This window comes from Nelumbo lutea, chromosome 6, assembly GCF_056320005.1.
Source record: "Nelumbo lutea isolate HS-2025 chromosome 6, American lotus-T2T, whole genome shotgun sequence".
Lineage (NCBI taxonomy): Eukaryota > Viridiplantae > Streptophyta > Magnoliopsida > Proteales > Nelumbonaceae > Nelumbo > Nelumbo lutea.
Window position 1 is genome coordinate 23964277 of NC_142689.1, and position 15076 is coordinate 23979352.

A 15076-nucleotide genomic window follows, 5' to 3' on the forward strand; every position below is an offset into this window, starting at 1 on the left:
AAATGACTATCAAAATGGATAATTTCTAGCATTTTGGATCAACAGTTTACACATTACAATGTAATCACAGAACCATTCCAAAAGCCACCTTCTGATCCTCTTACTAGAGCTCCCTAGGAGGCCAGGACTTCAGTAGCAATACTTCATTGTTCAATAAAATCCATCTCAGTGGGGGGTTTCAATCCAATTCAAAACCCGCGATCGTGGTCCGCCAATAGTCTCGAGTTCAAGATTTACTTCTTTCTAATTTTAAAAGTCCAATGGACTTTCAGTGAATGGCTCAAGAGCTTTCTCTAACAGAGATGAAGAACAAGGAAAGCTTGAGAGAAAGATTTTTCTTTTTATCTTTCTTGTTGTTTTTCTTAGATGTACAATCATATATATATATATATATATATATATATAGAGAGAGAGAGAGAGAGAGAGAGAGAGAGAGAGAAGTTAGTTATTGCAACCAACTCTCCAGCTCAGCCGATGTAAATAATTCTTCAATTACAATTTGTATTACCCCCTCCCCCCCTCAAGATGAATATGGATATTGAGCATGTTCATATTGCCTATTAAGCGCTGAAAATGTGAAGGTTGCAAAGCCTTGGTCAATGCATATGCCACCTGATTAGAACAGGGCAAATGCAGTAAATGTAGGAAACCATTCTGAACTTGATCCCAGACAAAATGGCAATCCACCTCAATGTGTTTACTCCGCTCGTGAAACACAAGATTACGAGAAAAATAGATCGCAGAATGATTATCACAATATAACGAGAATCGGTGAGCAAATAAGAAAGCCACATCAATTCACAAGTAGTGGCTGCAATAGCGCGATACTCCGCCTCAGTTGAACTTCGTGCTACCAAATTCTGTTCTTAGACTTCCATGTGATCAAAGAATCACCCAAGAAAATACAGAAGCTAGAAACGGATCTCCTTGTATCTGGGCAACCAGCCCAGTCACTGTCCGAGAAAGCCCTCAATTGTGTAGAATAACCTGTAGAGAAGAACATGCCAGCTCTAGGGGAAGATTTCAAGTATCTCAATACACGATGTGCAGCTTGTAAGTGAAGATCAGTATGTTTATTCATGTATTGAGATAAAATCAACACAACATAAGAGATGTCGGAACGAGTGGAAGTGACATAAATCAACTTCCCAACCAACTGTCTGTAATATGAAGCCTCAACAAGAATAGTATCACTATCCTTGGCCAACTTATGATTAGGATCAATGGGAGTAGAGATAGGTTTGTAGCCTAATTTCCCATGGTCATTCAACAGGTTCAACACATATTTTCTTTGGCAGACTACAATCCCCTTGTCAAATCTTGCAATTTCAATACCTAAGAAGTACTTCAATGAACCCAGATCCTTAAGCATAAACTTGGAGCTAAGGAATATTTTGATATCAGCAATGAGTGCAATGGAGTTACTAGCTATAGCAATGTCATCAACATAAACTAACAATGCAATAAATCCTTCAGTAGTGGACCTTGTAAACAAAGAGTAATCAGCTTTTGATTGAACAAAACCATACTCAAACAATGTTGCAGAAAAGTTAGTGTTCAATTGCCTTGATGCTTGTTTAAGACCATACAATGATTTATTTAGTTTGCACACTAATCTGAATCCTGCTAGACAGTGAAGAAGTTTATCAACTGCATAGCCCAAAGGAAGATCCATATAAACATTTTCCTCCAAATCACCATATAAGAAAGCATTGTTAATATCAAGTTGAGCTAGATACCAACCAAAATGAACTACCAAAGCAAGAAACACCCTCACAGTAGTTTCTTTTGCAACAGGGCTAAAAGTCTCCTGATAATCAAATCCTTCTTGTTGGCTATGACCTTTAGCCACTAATCTAGCTTTATGTCTTTCTATGCTTCCATCAGATTTTAACTTCACCTTGTATACCCATTTACAACCCACAGCATGCTAGTCTAGAGGTAAGGGAACAATTGACTAAGTGTTGTTCTCTTCCAAGGCAAGCAATTCAGCTCGCATGGCTTCTTGCCAATGGTTGTGATCCATAACTTGAGAATAGGATTTTGGTTCATCAAGAAGGGACAAAGCAACAGTAAAAGGGGAATGAGAATCAGAAAGTTTGGATGCTGAGAGGAAATTCTGAATAGGATGTGCTATAGACAGATGTAATGATTTAACAGGTAAGTCATGATGATATGCAGTAAGATACTGTGGTGGTTTAGTCACTCTTGTACTCCTTCTTAGAGGTACAGAATCAGAACAAACCTTTGGCTGTAGATGAGAAGCAGTAGGGGGATGTGTATCAACAGGAGAAGTAGGAAGATTATCAGACACATGAGTGGATGAGTTAGGATTGGAAGGAACAGAAGCTGATGGGGAAGAAGCATTGTCAGCAGGAATTTGAGGTTGTGGTAAAGGATGAATGGTAGAGAAGTCAAATAAGGAGGATTGTGCATCATGAGTATGCATAGAGGATGTAGCAGAGGATGGAGAAAAGGGAAATTCAGATTCAAAAAATACTACATCCCTAGAGATGAAAATAGAATGATCATCAAGATTATAGAGTTTGTAAAGTGCTATAAAAACATAATGAGCCATAAACTCTGAAATGGCCATGCTGGGGAGCTTTATGAAACAAACACTCAAATGGTGTAAGGTTATTCAGAACAACAGTTGGGAGTCTGTTAATGATATATGTAGTAGTTAAAACTGTTGTTCCCTAGAATTTCATTGGCATGGAAGCTTGAAACATTAAGGACCTGGCAACAACCAATAAATGTTGATGTTTACGTTCAACAACGACATTTTGTTGTGGGGTACCAACATAGGACAATTGATGCACAATACCCTTAGAAGAATAGAATTCATAGAGATTGAACTCAGGTCCATTATCTGTACGAATTTGTTTGATAGAGCAATTAAATTGAGTACTAACCATATTGTAAAACATTGGAATAATGGAAATAGCATCAGACAATGCTCTCATTAAGAATACCCAAGTAAATCTAGTGAAATCATCAACAATAGTAAGGAAATAGTGATAACCACCAATAGCTGTAGTAGAATATGGTCCCCATATATTCATATGAATGAGTTCAAAAGGAGATACAATGTTCTTGACATGAAGGGGAAAGGGAAGCCTCCTTTGCTTAGCAAGAGGACAAATATAGCAGTTTGTAAAGTCAGCAGGGCAAACATCATTATTACATTGATGTATCTTATTTATTACATCTTTAGAACTATGCCCTAGCCTAAAATGCCAAAGATGAAAAGGAGTAGTAGACTGTGTAGTAGCAGAAGTGTTGAAGCATGAGAAAAAATGATGTCTAGACTTGAATGATGGTTGAAGAAGATATAGGCCAGGTTTTGCTTTAGCAAAGCCAATCATTATCCTTGAAGATTGATCCTATAAAACGTAGGAATCAGCAGTGAAAATAACAGAAGAATTAGAATCCTTGGCAAGTTTTTGGACCGAAATAAGGTTGAATGAAAAGGAAGGGACAAAGAGCACATCGTTCAGAATAATAGCAGAAGCCAGAGTAATTGTTCCAATATGTGTGGCTTGAACCTTAGTTCCATTTGGCAGAGTGACAAACAAACCATGAATAGTGGTGTAAGAATCAAAGTATTTGAGAGAATTAGCAATATGATCTGTGGCCCCTGTGTCTACAATCCATATATCAGTGGGAGATAATTGAGATGAAGAGCAGTGAGAGTTAACAGAACGTGTATGATCCAATATACCTGCAAAGGCAGTGTTGGTAGGAGATTATGGTTGAGAAATGGGGCTGCTATGAGAGTCACAACCATTGAGAAGAGTCAGCAACCTTCTTGTCTGTTCAGGAGTGAGTGATAATGCTGGTGATGTCTCAGAAACATTTGACTGAATGCCAGTGCCTTGAGTCACATTATTAGCAGAAGGTGTACCACCACTTGTAGATTTTCCTTTAGTAAATTTGAAATTGGGAGGAAAACCTGTTATCCTATAGCATTTATTCTTTAAGTGACCCTTTTTACCGCAATGACTGCAAGTAACACTTGACTTCTTCTTCTGATTTTCAGAACGGATTGCCATCGTACTGACTTCAGGTAAGGGAGAAACATTCATCCTGCTATTTCTCTGAGATTTTTCCCTTAAGGCAAGATTATACACCTCATCGAGATTGGGGAAGGGCTTTATGACCATAACTTGTGATCTCAAGGCAGAAAATGATTCATTTAAACCATTGATGAATTTGAACACAGTCCTTTTGTTGCGCTTCAGAAAAAATCTTGAAACAGTCCTTGTTACATTTTTCACACTGGCAGTGAGGCAGAGGTCGATAACTCCTCAATTCTTCCCATATTCCTGTCAATTCAGTGAAATAGGCATCAACAGTTCTTGTTCCCTAAGTAATTGTACCGAGCGACAACTGCAAATTACAAATTCTTGAATCATCCGGTTGTGAGAATCTCTTCTTCAAGATCTCCCATATCCGTGACGCCAAATTGATATAGAACACAGTGGATGCTATTGGAGGAGAAATTGAACGAAGAAGCCATGCAACAATTAAGTTGTTGCATCTCATCCAAGCACCGTTAAGAGTATCATCCAGAGCAGGTTCTTTAATGGTCTCATCCATGAAACCGGTTTTATTTATGATTGACAAGGCTAGAAGGAAAGATCTGCTCCATGAATCGTAATTAGAGCTTCTAAGTTCCGGCGAAACCATGACTGATGCATGATGATCCGAATGATGAATATAATATGGTGAAGCAGGATCCAACAAAAATCAACAGTGAATTTACGGAATATACCCCCGAGCTACTGAGTACAGGATGCAAGACTGTTCAGCTTTGGAGAATGGCAAGGCAAACCGTGTTCTTTCCAGAATACGTAACCAAATTTGTCAACCAAATTGCTGTTTGTCAACCAAACAACTCCGAAATGCTGTTTCCAGAACACGTAGTTGGGGAAGACGGCTTCTTCCCCAAATGGACTCAGTACGTCTGCAAGTTCCTCTAGTCTGTCCAAATTTCGGGTTCCCTTGCCACAGATAACAGAGATGAAGAGAGGAATCTGCGACTATGCGATAGGCAGAAATAGCGGAAGAGCAAGAACGCGAAAACAGAGCAAGAAATATCGGCGAAGCTTTTTCCAGTTTTGGAGGAACCACGAACGAATTCCGATTTGTAGGGAAGAAAAATGAAAATCACGTCTCTTCTGGTTCTGAAATGCAGCTCTGAATCACGTATCTTCTGGTTCTGAAATGCAGTTCTGAAAATCACGTCTCGCCAACTTCTCTGATGTCAGCAAGTTCGGGTACAGAAGAACTTTGGAGAATCTTGGAGATGATCTTGATGCAGCGGATGAGAAATCTTGGAGGTGATCCTGATGCGGCAAATCTTGGACCTGATCTTGATCGAAGAAATAGCGATCTTGGACTTGATCGAAGAAGATTGCAGACTGAGAAATTTTCTTCTCAAGGACTGCCGAACCCCCAGCTCTCTTCTTGGTTTCAACGAAGCCAGGGACGAGCTCTGACAAATGGAAGTAAAGAGATCGCCGGTGAGAAACATTGTGAAATGCTCAGAGATAATCGCTTTGTACATGCGGCTCAGAAATGGAAATTGTAAATAGACAGAATGATCTGCTCCACTAAGAGAGATCAAGAAGGGTCGAAGAATATTGTAGCGAAGGTTGAAAACCGGGCTCTGATACCATAACAGAGATGAAGAACGAGGAAAACTTGAGAGAAAGATTTTTCTTTTTTTCTTTCTTGTTGTTTTTCTTAGATGTACAATTATAGAGAAGTTAGTTATTGCAACCAACTCTCCGGCTTAGCCGATGTAAATAATTCTTCAATTACAATTTGTATTATCCTCCGTTAACCCAATGGGTAGGCGTTGAAACCTAAAAATTCAAGAATCAAGACTCTTGTGTTGCTTATAAATAAGTAGAACGTATAACATTGTTTATTTTCAAGTGATATGCCTTCAAGTTCAAGATGATCTTTTTGGAAATCAATAGGAGTAGGGCTTGAAGGAAGCTCTATATAACTACTTCAATGAAGAGAGAGTTCCACAAGCCATCACATCCCATTTCTTCCCTGACTTTACAGTTTTAGTGGTTTTATTTGAAAATTTAAAGAGTTATGAAGGGTGAAAATGTCTTTTAATGTATTCTGTCAAATATAACGGCATGTTATTGTAACGAGGGGTGTTTAAGTCCAATAAAGTATTAAAGGGGAGGTTTAAGTCTTTTATAAAAAAAAAATAAAAAAAAGAATCAATAGACAACTACATTTGCTCATTGTTACTATGATATTTAGTAAGATTGGCAACTTGTAATTTGGGATTGATTAATCTATTGAATGGGTCCTTTAGATCTTTCAACCTTCTTCTTATTGAATTTCAGATGTATGTGGATATAAATTTATCGTTTTTAAATACAAAATGTTATTCAAATAAACCTTAATTGAACTTATCCTTGAGGTGAAAAACAATCTATTTTTAGCAACTTTTAAGATTCTAATACAATAAAATCTCGGAATGGTATCAAACTTTATTCATGTACAAAATGTGATGTATATATAGAGAGAGAGATACAATGATTGTCAACTTGTCCACTTATATAACTCAAATAGTCGAGAATATTTAAATAATTTATGCCCTCATGGTCCAATATATGATGTAGACTGTATTTATTATGAATATAAATTCAGTTTATTAATTTCTGTGTTATTAGGTGTGTTTTTTCTGTAATAGCCCCTAATCAACATTACAAAATCATGATTAAAGTCATTCATATATTACCTAAGGATGGAAATACTTAGTCTCAACTGCTAGGGTTAGACAGTGTTTGCAAAATACTAAATTGGACCATTTCCAATGTACTTTTGGACCTTTCTCCGATTAATAGAGAAATTTAGTTGTTGCTTGTAGCCCCAATTTTGATAATGGTACTATCTCAACTGCCATTAATATATGGGTTACAAGGTTCAAAATATCGATACGTTCGATACATCGATAGAGGCATATCGAGGCAGAATCAGCAGTTTTTCTTTTATTATTATTTTTTTTCCAAATCCGATTTAAGGTCCGTCTACCTTCTGAACTGGTCAAAACTCAAAACCTCGACACACTCTCTGTAAGGACGTATCGAAAAGCTCTCAATATGATACGTATATATATTTTAAACCTTATAAGGGCATATTGAAGTAGATCTGGATGATATTTGGGATTGTGATTATTGTGATAGGATATATCACTTTGTAAAACAAATTGTAATATATATATATATATATATATATATATATATATAATTTATTTTAAAAAGTATTTGCAAAATAATTTTTTTAGGTTCCATCATTAAAAAGAATGTCCCATTGGGGTTTGAAATTAGAGGAGGTCATTTTCCCAAATCCCAATATTAAATATTATTTATAGTGAGCCCACACTGTAAATATTAATATAAGCCCTTTTTATCCAATGTGTATGTTTTAAAATATTCATATAAGCCTTTTTTATCTAATGGATATGTTTTCATGTGGACCATTGGAGCCAAGTTCTTAGGGTGGTAGGTAGACTTGGTTGATTTGTGCTAGACATAACTGGGCAGACTTTGAGGCCCAATTACCTAGGCGATCTCTCCTTGCTCCCTACTTCCTTGGTGAAGCAAGAGAAATCAGCTTAGGCGGATTCCATCCTGCTATCTTGGAGAGAAGAGGACTTAGTTGGTTCAACATGAAAGCCTGTGAGTCCCACGCCACACAAGCCACTGACCATTGATAAAATGATGAGTGAACCAACAAAATCAAAGCTTCCCCACGATTTTCTGCCACAGGTCCTATTCTTGACAGGATATTCTTGAATTTTTTTCTTGTCAGATCACATCACAGAAGGCCTCCACAAGCGCTCTACTTGTACATCTCAGCATGCCTCTCAAAGTTGTTAGTGAAAAATATTCTCAATACACGGTTGACATATACTGTGGGACGTTGCTAGAACACCCTTCATGAGACATATATGTAAATTATCACAACACTGCACCTGGAATCAGATGGCACAATCATTTACCTTTTTTGCTAATTAATTATATTTTCCTTTTATTATATGTAGACTGATTAATTTATTTACTAATAGGAAAAATTACAGTCAAATACAAATGGGTTGGTCGATGTACTATCAAACAAACACAATTATATATCATCTACCGTCCTCATTATTAGTGGTCAACAGCAAAATAAAATCACAGCACTTGAACAGACACTCAGACAGATTGTTCAAACCGTATTTTCACATGGTTGATGTTTAATTAGTACTTGGTTCACGGCCACTATAACCTTCATTTGATACTAGGTTGACGGTATTATTTAATTTGTTGACACCACACCATGGTTTTCGAACCACGGCTACTATAACCTTCATTTGATATCAAGTTTTTGAATCGCCATTAATCTGGATAGTCGGACCATTTGACCCGGAATCCATTCAGGCAATTGATTCCCTTTTATCTTAAATTTGAATTTTGACAAAAAAATCGTTGAATTAATCAACTATGAAACGGGTTTGAGGATTTTTCACATTAGGTCTTCTATAATTCATTCTCATTCTGGTTTATTCTTATTGTAAAATATCTTACGGGTCCCACATATTACGAAGAACATGTTATCAATTAGATAATAATGCCACATTTCTTTTTGATTCTCATGGCTTTTGCGTAGTAAGGACAATATGACGGGGAAGGTTGTTTTTCGTGGACCTCTTAGAAAAGATGTTACTTTTTGTCATACTTGTACTTTACGCAAGAGTCACACACTTCCGTCCTTTCCTAGTCATACAATAGCTAAAGCACCTTTGGAAATTATTTATTCTCATCAGTTAAGGCTTTTGTTTCTATTTGTATGGATTTTTCCTATCAAGTCTAAATCCCTCTTTATTTGTTGCTTTCAAAATTTATTCAATACTAAAATCAAGATTCTGAGTACAGCCCTTTGCGTCCTTTATTTGTGGACTCTGGTATTTCACATCATAAATCATGCTCTCACATTCATCAGCGGAATGGAGCGGCTGAATGTAAATATCGTCAATGGCTGAGTTTACAAGATCAAGCGCAAACCTGACGATTCCCTTTTTCAGCGACGTTATAATGCCTTTGAAAAAATTTATATGAAGCAATCATTAGGATTTATTGACCTTCGTCATTTTTATTATATGTGCAAACCGAATCGCTCCTTGTATGGATTAAAGCAAGCTCCCCGTGCATTGGTTCACACGGTTACGAGCCTATCTACTGTCCTTGGGCTTTCATGAGTCCCGGGCTGATACTTCTCTTTTCTTCAAGCGTGACAAGAGTGACATTTCGGAACTCTTTGCTTTCTTCTTTCATTACCCAATTATCCTCCCAATTTGCTTTAAAGGATCTTGGCGCGGCCCGTTATTTTCTTGGGTTGGAAGTGCATCCTACTACCACCGGATTTCACTTATCTCAGCACAAATATATAAAAGATCTCTTGACGCGCACTCATCTACATGAAGCTAACAACACACTCTCTATACAGTTCACTCCCACCTCTGAGCAGAGCAGATAGCTGACATGCTTACCAAACCTATTGCTGCACCCCGGTTTCTTACCTTTCTTCCCAAGCTCAACATGTGCAAACCCCTGTTTCGCTTGGGGGGGGGGGGGGGGGGGGATTAGAGATAAGGACCTCATGCAACTCAATCCTCAGAGTCCCGAGTTTCTTGGATAGCCACGTCAGCTCTACTTAAGAAAAATAAGCCATATCTAGTTTTGTTTTTGGTTAACTGTATTCATTCGGTTGTAACCTTCTTTCAAATACTCAAATGTTTGTATCTATCTTATCTTGTAAATAGAAACAGTCACAGTGAATCAAGGTTGTATTCCTATCCTATTCAAAACCTTTTAGATACCTCTTAAAATTCAAGACACTTGAAGCCCTTCAACAACGCATTTGAATGTCGTTCTGTGGGCTAGCTTTTAATTATTTTTCAATAGCTTTTGCTGCTTTATATTGTCTTTCAGCTCGCGTTAATTAAGATGTTGATATCACTTCCCATTACGCAGATGAAGATGAGGCAAATATGGTGGTTTTAAAATACAATTGATGCAACCACATTTCAACCACCAATCAGAAAGTGCTACATGGGCTGAGTCAAGGATAATGTGGGAAGTTTATCGACCTAACCGGGTAAGTGACCACTGACAAGGAATCAACAATGGAAGGGCAGGGCATTTAATCATTTATTGTAGAAACCAACTAAGGGTTCCGTGCCGGGTCCGGATGTAATAGCACGTTAAATAAATACAATGAATGAGCATGTAATAACTGTGTAATGCAGGTCCCAATTAATATGTCTTTCATAGTTTTTTTTTTTATTTTTAATTATTTTAATAAAAATAATAAAATAATGAATAATCTCTATATAATAGAACAAAAAGACGCATTAACTAGAACATGTGTTACACAGCATTCACTCGTTGTAATTACTTAATGTGGCTACTACATCCGAACCCGTCAGTGCCACTCAAGTCAAGGCTAGCTGAAGCCTGAAGTCTTAAAAGTGCTCCATACAAAAAATACCACTTTAACGCTCTATGTTTAATGTTCAGCTTTAATGCATTATCATTACACATTAGGGCTGTACACGGGTTAATTTAACTTGGTTTTATTTATATGTACCAACCAAACCAAGAGTATGGGTTTATTTATTTAATTAACCAAAACCGAAACCGATCAGTATGCGCATAAAACCATTAAACTGATTTTATATGCATTCAGTCGGTTTACTACATTAATCGAAATTAAAAAAAATCAAATAATACCATAAATTTCTTATACATGTCAGAAATGAAATTGATATGATGGGACTACTAGATTAGGGCAATTAGTGTCTAGACCTATTCATGGGCCGGGTAGCCCGACGGCCCGGCCTGCACCCCGGTCGAGCTTGGTCATATAATTAGGCCAACGGGCTTAACCTCGGGCCTAACACAGTAAGCCCGACTGTGTTTCGGGCCGGGCTCAGAATTTGTCAAAAAAGCCCGGCCCGACTCAACATTATATATTTTATAAAATATATAATATGTATTTTATATATTATATAAAATATATAAATAATATAATATTTATTAAAATATATATTTATAAATTAATATATACATTTTTTATTTTTTTCTTTATAATCTCTCTCTCTCTCTCTCTCTCTCTCTCTCTCTCTCTCTCTCTCTCTCTCTCTCTCTCTATATATATATATATATATATATATATATATATATATATATTCAGCCACTAACAATATGGGCTAAATTTTGGGCTCAGGCCTAGGCCCGGGCTTCGGGTTTTTTATGAGGGCCGGGCTTGGGCCCAAGTTATAGGCTCGATGGTCGGGCCAGGCTCGGGCTCGGGCCTTAGAAAATTCTATTAATGCATAGTGAAAGCCCAACCCGACCTGCCCCATGAACAGGTCTATTAGTGTCATAATATAGGGATTAAGAACACAAGATCATAGCTATAATTGGATATTAGGGGACTTGCTTTTATTTTCTAGGAAACGATGAGGACTTGATTTGACACCATGGGGCCTGTTGGGATCCAGTGTTAATTATGATTGTCATCCCATTAAGTTATTTATTTAGGTAAACCCAATTATCTGGTAAGTTTTTTTTTTGGAAAATATTTATATGGGTAAGTGCATTTATCTATGTTCTTTTATTTTTCATGTAAATAAGGCAATGACCATTTTAGCCATAAAAATCCATTATTAAAAAGGGTATTTTCGTCTCATTCAAGTGCTAGCAACCTTCCCCCTAGGTGGGAAAGTTATTTACTCACCTAGGGGATGAGTATTACTTACACAGGTAAGTCGTATCCAGTAAAATAAATTTGCCCTGGTTCCCACATAAATCTAAAAAAATGAACATGGGATTCTTGGTCAATGGAAACCAAAATCTCATTGACCAACTTCCCCCCTCTCAAAATCCGAAAAAAAAAAATTGCCCCCTAAATATGTTGGATATGCAAGTTATAAGTTTAGTCAATTTTACACTGGTTTATAATATATTAAGGGGGTGTTATTTATTTATTTATTTATTTATTTATTTTTGAAATGGGGAAAGTTGGTTCCCATTGACCAAGAATTGCATGTTCTTTTTTCAGCTTTATGTGGGGATCAAGGAAAGTTTATTTTTTTTTTGTATCACTTACCCAGGAAAGTGATACACATCTCCTAGATGGATAAATAACTTTCCCACAAAGGGGGAAAGTTGCCAACACTTGATTGGGACAAAAAAGCCCCTTTTAATAATGAATTTCTATGTCTGAAATGGGCATTTGCCTCATTTACCTAGGAAATAAAAGAACATGAACAAATGCATTTACCCATTTAAGTGTTTCTCAGGAAAAAATGGCCCAGGTAAATGCAATTACCTGGATAAGTAACTTACTAGAAAGTGAATGGGGCCTAAATCGTAGCCGAACCAAAGAATCAGTTTCTACATTTTTCTAATTGATCATTTTTCAGAAGTCAGAACCAATCAAATCGGGTGGATTCGAGCCAGTTTGATCGGTTTCATAGCTTCTAACTATTATGTGAACAATCCTATTATACACCTATTTATATCTTTGTAATGGAAGGCAGTTACAGTATCTGGTATTGGTTGTAATGTTTGAGGCTCTGTCATCTTTTGCGGATCTACCCCAACCATGCTATTACCAACTCTTTGCAATATCTTTTGAGAACCTCTCTTGTCTTTTCTCTCGTCGTTTGTGGTGGATTGGAATTGTACTTTTCTACTTCTGTTGGTGATTTAAATTCACCTTTGTTTGATTGCAGAATTTCATTTATTCTCTTACATCCATTTATATATTTTGTTCTTCTTGAGAAATTGTATTTGGGTTCTGATTGGCTTTGTTGACCATTCTATATATTTGTATCAATTTCTTAAATGAATGAAATATGTTTTAAGACTTCAAAAAAAAATATATTTGTTTTTATTTTCCAAAAATACCCTAAAACCCCTTTTATATGGCTTGTGTAAGGGCACATAACCTAAGCTACGACATGAGAACACCTTAGTTCATGCTTACTTTGCTAATCTCTTTGACCTCTGGCTTTCTTTATGCCCTCATCATCTAATTTGAGTGTTCGGGGTCTTTGACATTTTTTTAATTGCAAATCATTAGAATCCAAAGTCTCTTGATATTCTTCTCCTTTTTTTACAACAGTCGTCATCATATGTGGGAATAACAACTTAGGGTTCATAGCACAAGAAGGCAGAATACTCAAACGAACATTCAAACCAAAAGAGAGTCATAGATATCTCAAAACATCTCTACTCCTTGGAGGCCACCCAAGGATATGAATGGCAATGGGGTGGGGCAGGGACGGGAAACCTCTCCCCATCCCCGTCCCCGCTAACAGGGACAAGGCTATCCTCATCCTCATCCCCAAGGGAATCCCCATTTCCCGTGATTTTTTCTAATGTTAACCATTTTATTTTTGTTTTTTATTTTATTTTAAAAAATAAAATTAAAATAATTAAAACTTACAATCCTATTAGAAAAAATTCAACCATATTTTTAAAAATATTAATACCTTTTTTCTTCAAACCAAACATAGCCTAAGTGTTAGGCTCGGTAGGGAATATCGGTAAAAAACATCCTAGTTTACTACGAACCAACACTAAGTCTACTAGTTACCTAGTCAAAGCAACTTGAAGACCTAAGGCTATGCTTGGTTTGAAGTACAAATATTGTATAGGTTTCCCTACATTGCCTACCTTTTCCTTCAAACCGAACATAGCCTAAGTGTAGGCTTGACAAAGAATAGCGACAAAATTGACCTTGGTCATAGCCGACCAACACTAACTCTATCGATTACATGGTTAAATTGATCGTATGCCTAAAAAGAAAAGGCACAGTATCTCAACTTGGCAAAAGAAAATAGGGGTGTAAATGGATCGAATTTGAATTGAATCAAGCAATATCCGAATTCGAATTCAATTAGAAATTTTGATTCAATATCCGACAGATATTGGAAATTAATATTCGAATTTGACCAATTAATTATTTTAGGTAATTAAAAAATATATACAATAAATTTGTATTTGTATAAAGTATAAAAATATATAAGTTATTTACATAATTTAATTATTATATATATATATATATATATATTATAAAATATTTAAATGGTTTGTATATTATATATAAAAATTAAATAATCAGTCGAATTCGGATATTTATCAAATCAAATAAGATCATATCCGAATTCAAATTCAACTAACTATTCAATATAAATAAAATATCTAAATTCAATTCGATTATATTGAATCTTGAATTTAAAATTATATCAACCTATATCCTCATTCATACAATGCTCTTCGACCCTCTTATTTCATCTCAGCGAAAAATAAATGAGTTAACATAATGAAAAATGAGCAAGGAATTGCGAAAATTTTGACTAATGGTAATTACTAAATGCATTGCTGAATTGGCCCACCTTTGCACTCCAATCTCCAAAAGTCTACCAAATATCCAAATGCTTGTAATAGAAAGTTGACCCGAAGAATTAAGGATACCCTAACACTTCCTTTCAGTCAAGTTGAATTGGCGACAATTTCATCCTCAAAAGTGGGGTGCATGTGATACGATCATCTTTCCACCACCAAGCAAAAGGTGCCACATGGACCAAGCCATGAGTAAAGTGGAAATTTTATTTGAGTCGGGATCTCCTGCTTACAAGAACTCTGCCCATGTCTACTCATATAACATCGCAGCTATACCTGAAGAACATTCCATGCTCCTATGTAGTATTATGCACAAGGAAATATTCCCAATACACGGGGATAGTAAGCATGTTGTGGGTAGATAGTGAATAAAATTCTCGTGGGAAGGAAATCCAGAATCAATTCATTGGCATAGTTGGTGAGGAGGGATATAGAATCAAAAAAGAAAGAGCATTTATTGCGGAAACTGACGAGTAAAGAGATTTTTTTAGATAGGATACCGAAGCTAACCAAAGAGACCGTTACTCCCTCGACTAAGGCCTCTCCTCTATATAAGGAGTTCGGCTTCTATCAGGGCAAATTGG